The following is an 11,067-nucleotide window of genomic DNA, read 5'->3' on the forward strand; positions in this document are numbered from 1 at the left end:
TGTGAGAGGCCCGGGTGGACTGGAGGAGCCCTAGGTTTGGGATGAGGATGTCCCAGCACGTGACAGCCTGATGACTAGAGGAAAATGGCAAGTGCCAAACATAGTCACCAGCACTGGGAGCCAAGTTAACCCTAGAGAAAGCAAACGGGGCAGCCCCATGTCTTTAGTCCAAAGGAGAGGTCACTCCACATTCAGACAAGGTGAGCAGGGCAGATCCACGGGCGGCAGGTAGACCAGTAACCTTCCCTCTGCAGCCATGGCACTGCTCAAGCTTTGCCTGTTCCCTTCTGCATGGAAAGGAGGATAAAAAGTGACTTCTTGAGCCTATAGGGAAAACACAGTTTATTTAAACTTTGACTAATACTGAGTGGGAAATTAGCTTGAGGTTGAGATGGCCTCACATTCACTATCAGGCTATCCTAGAGGCCATGGAACAGAAATGCTCAAATCACACTCTTCATTAAATCAATGGGAACACACAATGAGAAAAAAACAAAAGGAAAAGATGGGGTAAGTTAGCATACTCTGGAGAGGCTGCAGGTGGGCCAGAAGGCCCACACTACCTGAATCCTGGGATTCAAGGTGTGTATATGTCCTGTTCCCACACTTCAGCCTCCCCACTAATGATGTGGCTACAGGATCAGAGCTGAAGCTCAAGCAAATGGCCCACGGGTGGGAGTCACCCTGGGCCAGTGACATACATACACTTGCTCTATCAAAAAGACTTAGAGGAAGGACATCTGGTCAACAGCTCAGCTTGCCAATTAGCCCAATGAACAGTTGGCCAGCTTGTTATGCTTGCTGGGCAGAGGACACATAGAGCCAGAACGAGGGTCTCCAATGGGCAGCTGGGTTAAGGCCTCATGTGTATTAAGCGTTCATATGTATTTAGTGCCCCTGTGTGTTTATTATCTCATAAGTCTTGTGCATGTTAAATGTACAGCGATCATTTAGTACCCAGGCACCTCATGCGTAATAGGTATCTTTTGCTTCCTCTATCTCTTCCCATCTCTGTTTAGTCCACAGATATCACTTACGAACCAGTTATCTCGGATTAACTTAAAACATTTCTATTATAAAACATGAGAAAGTCTCACAAAAATACATCTTCAGTAAATACTATATAAAAGCAAATGCATTTTAGATACGTTCAAAGCAAATGCATTTGCTTTTAGATAGTTCTAAAAGCAAATGCATTTCTATACTTTAGAAATAAATACTATCTAAAGGCAAATGCATTTTTTACAGTTTCAACTTGATTGCTTATTTACCCTGAAGATAAATTCTAAACCACAAATTAATGAAATAGCTTTGATTGGGAAGTTTAAGCTTTCCTTTTTTGTTTTTCTTTTTCCTTTTTCTGCCACCGTTGGGAATGAGCAGTTGAGAGCAAGAAGAAAAGATTCACAAAGAAAAGCTATCTCATTTTCCACGTCTGAGCGGTAGTTCACAGAATGTCATGGAACACTTCACAGAGCAGAACGGTATTTGGTGAATTCATTACTGTGCTCCACAGGCTCCTCACCCACCCCTTTCCTTTCCTGAGGTCCCTTGTCTCCTCTCACTTGAGCTTCCGTGTGTGCTCAGTTCATTGCCTCTGCCCCCTTCCCCCATGGTGGTGGCGACTGTCAGTCCCAACTCCAGGACATGGGCAGTTGTGGCTTTGCCTCTGACGCTCCCCACGTTGGAGGGTAGACTGAGGCTGTCTGCCTCACACACACAGGCAGCTGCCGTCCATGCTGTTTGCACATTGGGATGGCTGCTTCCAGAAGAGGGAAATAAAAGCATCTCATAAAGAGAGAAGTGAGGAGCTCCTGGGCTGCTTCTTGTTATTGTTTTGCAGGTGATGAGCCAAGAACTGCTGAGAGCCTGTCTGTTCTGAAAGGGGCTCCAGCTGGCTTCCTATGGAGCAGGGGTGCCAGGTCTGAAGAGAAATAGCACAAAAAGCGGGGAACGAGAGCCTTGAGGCTTCCGCGACAAGCATCACCTACACAACTGAGCCACAGGTCAGACTGGAGCACCTGTGATGGGAGCATGATGTCATCAAATTGCAGGTAACATCACTTCTCATCTTCAGGGCATATCAGTGACTCCTTGGCTTAGTGAGGAAGTCCAGACCCCTTGTGAAAACCTCACTGGTCCTCTGTACTCTGATCCCACAGTGGCTTTGCAGAGATTCTGTCTGGCATAACTCTTCCAACAGCCTCACAGGGCTCTACCCCCCCCACCCCCAAATATTTCAAATGGTTGTCCCCTCTGAGATTCTGGTCATGCTGTTTCCTCTGCCTAGGTTGCCAATCTCCATCTCCTCTGTCTCTTTTCAGTATGGAGAATTCTGCTGCTGCTTGCTTAAGCCAGTATCATAGCTCTCGGCAGGGGCCACCTTCGTAAGCTGAAAAGCGTTTCTCTAACATAAATTGTCTCTGAAGGCAGGAACTGTATCTCAACTCATCTCTGACCCTCAGAAACTACACCAAGTTCCCTGCACATGGTAATTGAATTAATTAGTTCCCTTGATTTATTAATTAATACAGAGCTGTTCCTGCAAGAGGTTGTATCTCATAACCCTGGCAATGGCCGCAGCATCCCGAAACACATTTCTCACTGACAGATTCTGATTTACTAGGCCTGAACTGATGACCAATTTTGCTTCCTTGAGTAGGAAGTAAAAAAAGCTGAACTCTTGACAGTTCCTTGGCTGCTGAAGTGGTAGTAGAACATTATGTCAAAGACTAAGAAATTGAATCACACAATTAAAGATGTTGATAATTAGCGTTTGTGAACACAATTAAAATTAAATGGTTATTAAGGGGATACTCATGAAACTTAAGGTTTCCCTTTTCTGGCTAATACTCTTTTTTTCATGCTGGAAATCAATTAAGCATGAGGAGCAAAGTGGGAAAATTATACATTTTCATGGTGTCTTTCCTTTAATGAAGACAAAGCAAGAATGGGAGGGGAAAAAGGCAAAGCTCATTTGACTCATGGCTTGGCAGTTCTTGCAAAGAGGTGGTTACTTGCAATCAAATAGACAATTGATTTTTTTAAAATTCAAGGACTGGAAAGAAATTGCTTCAGTCCAGTGAATAATGGGATTTCAAAATGAAAACTAGGGAGTTCTTCATGGCTATCTTTTCCCGTGAAACTTGACTGTAGAAAGAGGCTCCTTTGATATCACAGGAAAACTTTGATGATAAAGGAGTTCAAAGCTCAGGGTGGAGGTACTGTGTCAACCGGGAGGAGTTTGGTGATTTTGACTTGGTGATTTATTCTAGGATCCTGAACCTTTGCCTGCCTCTGTCCCTTAGACTGATGACGCCCAGAAAAGGTGCAGCCCCTGCTCCGCCGGACAGTTGGCCATTGCCTCTGCAGCCCTGCCAATGAGGCTTCATCAGACTCCAAATAGAAAACGAACTCTTCTCAAGGGGGGCCGCCTCTGCGATGCACATCTTATTGTGAGTTTCTAAAGTCAAACCCCAACTAAAATGGTGATTTTAGTAGCTAGTGAGGATTCTGTGAAGACTAAAGCATAGATTATATTGGGTTGACCAAAAAGTCCATTTATTTTCTGTAGAATAAAAGACACATTTTTAATTTTCACCAATAACTTTATTGACTTGGATATTTTCAGTATGTTGACTGTCTCCCATGTGGTACAACATTGATTGTTTTGAATTAATGCCTCAATTTGGTTGCTACCAACTTCAACAGGCCTACCTGGCTGTGGGGCATCATCCAGAGAGAAATCTCCAGCATGACACTTTGCAAACCACTTTTGACACATTCAATCAGTCACAGTACCTTCTCCATACACTGCACAGATCTTTTTCCTTTTTGCATTTTAGTTGCATTTTTACCTTTCTTATAATAATTAAGCATAATATGCAGACAATGTCATATATTTTCTTTCATCTTCAATATTGAAATGGCTACACAAAAACTCACTAACTTTGCCCTGGCTGCTGTGGCTCAGGGGATGGAGTGCCAACCTGTGAACCAAAGGGTTGTTGATTTGATTCCCAGTCAGGGCCCATGCACGGATTATAGGCAAGGTCCCTGGTTGGGGGTGTGAGAGACGCAACAACACATTGATATTCCTTCCCCTCTCTTTCTCCCTCCCTTCCTCTTTCTAAAAATAAATAAATGCAACATTTTTTTAAAATTCACCAATTTTAATAAGTTTTTTAAACTCTACACCGCCATGACAGCTGTCACAACACAATCTAACAGAATTATTTTGAATGAACTTAACAAAAACTATGCACTACTAGAACCATCTTAAAGAAAATATTAAATGAACTTTTTAGCCAACCCAATATATATACTTGTGACATGGACACTGGTCCGCAGTGTCCACAGTGCTATGGATGAGATGAAACATTTACACAGACTACCGAGTCCTGTGGAGGAAAAGGGACGGCATGGCTACTCTCTCAAGGGGAGAGTGCACTGACCCTTGCCTCAACAAGCCTTTATTAGCTTTCTAATAGCATACATCAATGAAGGTTTTCATTCATTATACTTAGGTTTGCTTTAGGTAATTACTTTTTACAAATAGCAATGGGAAGGGATGTTAACTGATTACTTCTTGCAGACTAACAATGCTGCAGAAAAATGTTGCAAATGCAGGGGAATGATAAAAGTAACAGGTCTGGTTACACTTCAGTCCTTGGGAGAATTAGCACAGACTTCAGGAAGTTGCTTTAAAGATATGCAACAAACATTTCCTGCCTGAACTCAGGGTGAGAGAGTTTTAGCAAGAGCAAGTCACAAAGCAGCCTAGGTATAGTGCAGGCCTGATTTCCCACGGGAGAACTTCTTCATGGGCGTGGTCCTGAGTGCTCACTCACTCCCCACTGGTTTTCCACATGGGTGCTGAGCTACATTTTCACACATTGAGAAGCAGTTCCCTACATACTTGTCTATGTATCCATGTATCTATCATCGATCATAGATTCATCTAGTGATCTAGTGAACAGGAAAATCTGTGTGTGCGTGCATGCATGTATTGGAGTTTCAAATGGGCTTAGCCTTTTGTTATATAAATGAGAGGCAATATGTTATATTGTTTAAAAGCATGAACTTTGCAATCTGTCAGGCTCATGTTTGCATATTGGTTCTGTCTTTTAGTAGCTAAGGGAATTATACCTACCACACAGACTGAACATTATCTTCACTAGCATGATATTTTGGTAGACTGCCTGGTTCATCCTAAACTTCGATACATGCTTCTGGTTGTTACTATGGCAAAAAATGCCTTCATCTCTTTGGCATTCTTCAAAGGTCAGGCTTCACACAGCGGGACTGAATGATCAGCATTTCTGCTGTTCTAGTCACAACTTCTCCAACTGGACAAAATGCTGGAGTGAGGACTGGCCTCCAGCTCCAGTCCTTTGCTGTCTGGTGATTCTCTCTGCCCTCCTCAGTGGATGCCAGAGGCTGCCACCCCAGAGGGCTGTCCCCTGTAAAATATTCCGGGTGTGTGTTCTGAGACAATCAGAAATTGTTTCCAGGAATATGTAGTCTTTAAAAACAAATTTGTTTTTTGTGATGACTGATTGCTTGCTCCTCGACTACATAAGCAGTAAGTACTCATTACATATCACTGGAAAATGCAAAAGAAGGCACAAGAAGCTGAATGGAAGATCGCCTGGGCCTCACTTTTTAGTAGGTCACAGACTTGGTCATTTCAGGGGCAGAGGATGCCAGGCCCGCAGAGGCTGACAAGAGCAGAGCAGGTGCCGTGGCAGTGAGGGGACCTCACAGTTCGGGTTGCTGGGTGCGGTGCTGCAGCTCTGCCCCTTCCACTTCTGAGAGCTGTACAGGAGCTTCTGCAGCAGGGAGGGGGTGCCTCACCGTGGGAGATGCCCCAGGTTCCCCCTGTCCTGCCGTCACTTTGCAGACCAGAACAGTGAGAGTGCTGGAAACTGCAGGATGCAGTGGTTTTGTCTTAGTCCTGTGGAGACCTGTGCCCTGAACCTGAACACAGATGGAATCCCTGCTCCAGGGTCAGGCCGGGGCTTAGGCAACAACCTAGCTGCTTGTGTGCGATGTGCTCAGCACCCAGAGAGACGGCGGGGAGCCAGCCCTCTTTGGGAAAATTTCCGGCTCATAAGCCAGAAACACTGAAGGCTGATTGGAGAGAGACGGCTTCACTGCCAGCAAGGTGTAGCTCAGAGCCCTGAAAGAGAAGTAGTTTGATGATTTAAATTTGGGATAATGTCTTTTCTAATGACCAGGGGAAAGTGAGTTTTCTTTTTTGTTTTTGAGCAGCGGGGGCAGCTTTTCCAGGGGCAGGGTCATGCTTGGGGTCTGCTCCAGCGTTTAGGATGGAGATATTTCTGTGCTACCGTTAGACCCGCCTGCGGGTGTACTGCAGCTGTCACAGAGTCATCATTCAAAAGCCCCTGACACGCACTGGCCGGTAGCTCAGTTGGTTAGATCGGCATCCCAGGGTGCCGCAGTTGCGGGTTCCATTCCTGGTCACATACAAGAGTCAACCGATGAGTGCATGGATACGTGGAGCAACAAATCGATTTTTCTCTCTGGAAATCAATAAATACAATAACAAACGAGGGCCCAAAGATTTCTCAGTAGCTAAACTGGGTCAGGAGCTGAGCTTGCTGACAGTGACTGAAAGGACTCCTGACTGGGAAGACCGAGGTGCTGAGCACAAAGACCAAGATGGTGTCAGGGTTTCATGTGCAAAAGGGCCGAGCGCAACAGAAGAATAACCACGCGTGCCTGAGAGAACATAACTTCTCAACACCACTGCCCATAAATACAGAAGGTGCCTTCCCTGCCGGGGAGGAGGCACAATTACAGCGTGAGCTCACCCTTCTCCATCCCTTCATCAAAGGATTACGCTTCTGCTTTGTTTCACTGAACTCAGTTTCATTCTATTGGCACGGATGTCACTGAGCAGAGGATGTTGGTCTGGGTCCCTGACCCTGGAGGGTCAGTAACACAGCCACACCACCACCACCACCACCACCAGTAACAACCACAGCAAACGCCTCTGTCTCCTGCTGCCTTCCACTCACTTTCCTTCTCCATTTTGCATCAGCTTAGCCTCTTACCCACACGACTTTGCTTTTCTCTTTCAGCCACAATTGCTATCCTGCAGAGCTGGCCTTCAAAAGCGGCTTCTAACACTTGGCCACTTAGGACAGTACCTGCCTGGTTCTGCCATGTCCTTAGGTCCACCCCCAGGTGTCTATGCTGCCACAATGTCACACTCAGAGGACCGGACAGGTGCAGATGACAAATGGATGGGCATAAATTCAGTGCCAGTGGGAGTGAAGAGAAAGCAGGGTTAGGGGAGCACGTGGATGTAGGATTGGTCCAGGACGGGGTGATGATGCGGATGCCGGAGCTGAGGGCAGCTGAGGAGGCTCGGAATCACTCACAGCTGTGCAAGTTTGTTCCAGGGTCTACCATGGGGCTGGGCCCTGGTGAAGAGAGGACAGGAAAGGGGGACAGCCTGTCTGTTTTTATTTGAATTCGACTTTCTTTGAAGAAGAAATGATGATAAGCTGAGGTATTGTACAGAGTGTGCTATGGTTTGAATGTCCGTGTTCTCCACCCCCAAATTCACATGTTGAAATTCGGATGCCCAACTCAATGGTACTTGCAGGTGGGGCCTTCAGAAGGTGCTCATTGCATGAGGGCAAAATTCGTGGGTGGTATCAGTGCTTTACAAAAAGAGACTCGAGAGAGATCCCTAGCCCTTTCCACCCTGTGAAGACAGAGCAAGAAAACACCACCTATGGGCCAGGAAGCGGTCTCCTTCACCAGAAAGTGGCATGCTGGCACCTTGACCTTGAACTTTTGGTTCCCATAACTGTGAGGAAATAATCTTTGTTTTCACGAATAAACGACTCAGTCTGCAGTATTTTGTTACAGCAGCACAAACAGACTCAGGATGTAACCATATGCAGAGTGTGTTGGCACCTATTTTGTTTGCTTTTGGGAAAAGAATAGCACAAGAAGAACAGGACTTGAGTTGGTTTACTAGGTCTGGCCTTGGAATCAGGTGCTGGAAATTCTATGTAACCTTGAGCAAGATACCCTCTCTCTAGGTTCATTTCTTATTGTTATGCCAGAGATTAAACTGGATGGTATTGAAACTACTGCTTTCTGTGTAGAAAGGCTTTGTGGATTTTGTAGCACTTAGTTTTTCTAACAACCTCCCTGAAGGTGCTCTGGTCACATTTTACAGACATGAAAATTGACCATAGGAAGTTGCAGTGACCACCCCCGTGGCTGGGTCAAGACCTGCATCGAGGTCTGTCTGCTCCAAAGCACACGCTTTCTTCTACAATGGATCCCAGTGGATTTCTGTCAACACCAAATAAAATGAGTGAGCGGTCTCTGCCCTCAAGGTGCTCACAGACTACCAGAGAGACAAATAACTGCAGAAGAAAGCATGTCTTGAAAACAGGTACGCAGGCAGTTATGAAACCACAGAGGAGAGGTGTGTGTGTGTGGCGGAAGGAGGTTACAGGAGAGTAAGTGATGATCAGGGGAAGTCGGAGGGAAGAGGTAACACTTGAACCTGGCTTTGAAGAGGACGTATCCAGCCAGCATACTCTGTGTGAGAAGAGATGCAGAAGTATAGACATGCACATGTGGTTTTGGCAGAGAAGCGGAGAGCGGCTCTACCACCGGCAGCCTGCGGAGGGGGGCGGGGACGAGGTCCCGTGGGTTGGGTGTGCACCGCTCAGCTTTCAGCGGTGGCATCTCTGCTCCCGACTCCCCACCCCGTTCTTCAGCTGCACTGGCCCCTCCTGCCCTGACCACCTGCAGCCCAGCTGCCCAGCACAGGTGGGAAAGGTAGGTGGGCCAGGAGGCAGGAGTCTACCTGGCAGCAATTTTGGCTCAGCCTTGTTTCTGACGTCGGCTTCCTACTTTACACCCCACCCACACCCTGTGAGATGAGCGACCTCTGCCGGCTCTGGTGACGGCCTGTGCGCGGGAGGGATGGGGGCTGTGGGGGCTGGTGCTCCACGGGAAAAATCCTGAGAAATAACAAATGGGAAATTACCAGTGTGAAGCCCAGGGCAGCCGGGAGCCCCGAGTCACGTCTACTCATCGCGGGGTCACAGGTTGGCTTTCTGACCGCAGGGGACGCCCTTGGCCTCCACTGTTTCCCACGGGGTCAACACCAGCAGGGCCTCCTTCAGATGGACATTGTGAAGAAAAAATGGGGCGATATACAGGCTTGAGAACAATATAGGATTTAGATGTGCTGTATTTTTCCACAATTTCTCTGGGGGATAAATGATGCAGTTTAAATGATTTTTTATGAATAGGAATGCAAAAGATCTCTGAAAACATTGCTCATTTTTTGACAGAAATCTGCATTTCTCATAAGTAAGCACAAGTGGGCGCAATAAACCCAGCTAAGGATCTGTGGGGCCCTAGGAATTTCCCTTCTGGTTTTAATGCCTGTTCAGATTTGCGGGCACTCTGCTTCGCTGATCTCTCTGCTGGAGTGAGCACGGGGCAGCTTCTCAGGATTGTATTAGCTTGACTCTTGGCCCGGTTCTGATCTCGTGCAATAATTCTAATAAGTGAACTTTTGCCTGGTTTAACGACCTCTTCTTTCTCTCTTGTTCTGTAATCAAAATCTCTATCATCATTCTTTTTTCTGAATCTCAATCCAGATAACTGACACGTTTGAAGACTTGGCTGACAAATTTCTGGCGATCTTTCGGGGCAGACGCGGGGTGGGAGACAGAAGCATCGCACTACCGAGTGGTGTCTGGCTTGGTAACTAGAGATGATGCTGTAGAGTATTGGACTTCTTCCCATGTGGAGGGGCCAAGGCACAGCAGCCGGTGGTCCCACCCACCCTGAATGGTCGGAGCAAGGCGGAGCAGCATTCACGGTGGAGCTGGCTCTGGGGTGGGCAGAGTGTGCTGGTACTAATTCTATTTGCTGATGGGATCAGGAAGTATATGTGATGATGTCAGTGATTCACAGCTCCCCTGCCTCCAGTGGGGTAGGAGAGTCCACCAGGAAAAGGGCAACATCCCACTCTTGGCGGGAGTCTGAGACTAGACAGGTTGCCAGAGCCGGAAGTGCAGAGGCAGGGGGAAGCTCTCAGAACTGGAGACGGCCAAGTCTATTGGTCTAAGTTAATTTGAAACCTGAGCTGTAAATGCTGACCAGAGCTAAGAGACGTCTGAAGCGGGGCCTGGCAAACTCTGGCCTTGGAGACACAGCCTCCCTCATTGTGTTACATGTTGTCTGTGGCTGCTCTTGGTGCTACCAAGTCAGAAACTAGTAGTTGCAACAGGAATGTATGGTCTGCAAAACTTAAAATATTAATATCTGGCTCTTTACAAAAAAAAAACCGTGCCAATCCTAGTCTAACCCCTCCATTTCAGGATAAGGAAACTGACTCTCAGAGAGGTCGGTGCAAACCAGAAGTAAGCAGAGATGAGACTAAATTAATAGTCACCCAGGTAGTTCCATGTTCTCATCCTCCCTGCCTCACTCTTGCCTGCCGAGTATATTTTATCTCTCATATGTATTTGAAGGCTAAGTGTCATGATTGTCCAAGAGGAAGTCGTCTCACTCAGAAGACCTTTGGGACTTTGGTGAGTGAGCTGTGTGTGTGTGTCCACACGTGTGCATGCACAGGCCTGTATGTAATTTTCTTCCCTCTGCAGACCCCTTCCTGCAGCCTAGTCTGTGTGGCTCCTCCTATCGCAAAGGTGGCCCTGTCTGGCAAGTATTATCCTCGGGCACCTCAAGGCTGGAAAATAAGGGGTAATTTCCTCTTGAACTAGGGCATGTGGAACTACCTTCTCCTAGAGAGAAGTTGGAGGTAAAGGCACAGGGGGAAGAAAAGGGGCTTTGCACACTGTTTGCCAGGAAGTCCCGGATCTACCAGGACGCCAGTCTCTGGTCCCACCCCTGTCTGCTGTTTCCTTCATCATCTGAGAAAAGTGCAGCAGGCCAAAAACCTGCAATTCGGATATCTGTTCACTTCACTTGAGACAGGATTCTGGCAATGCCTGGAACACACAACTGAAGATAATAACATAATCGCTGTCC

The sequence above is a fragment of the Artibeus jamaicensis genome, unplaced genomic scaffold, assembly GCF_021234435.1.
Source record: "Artibeus jamaicensis isolate MK-2021 breed Jamaican fruit bat unplaced genomic scaffold, CSHL_Jam_final contig_384, whole genome shotgun sequence".
Lineage (NCBI taxonomy): Eukaryota > Metazoa > Chordata > Mammalia > Chiroptera > Phyllostomidae > Artibeus > Artibeus jamaicensis.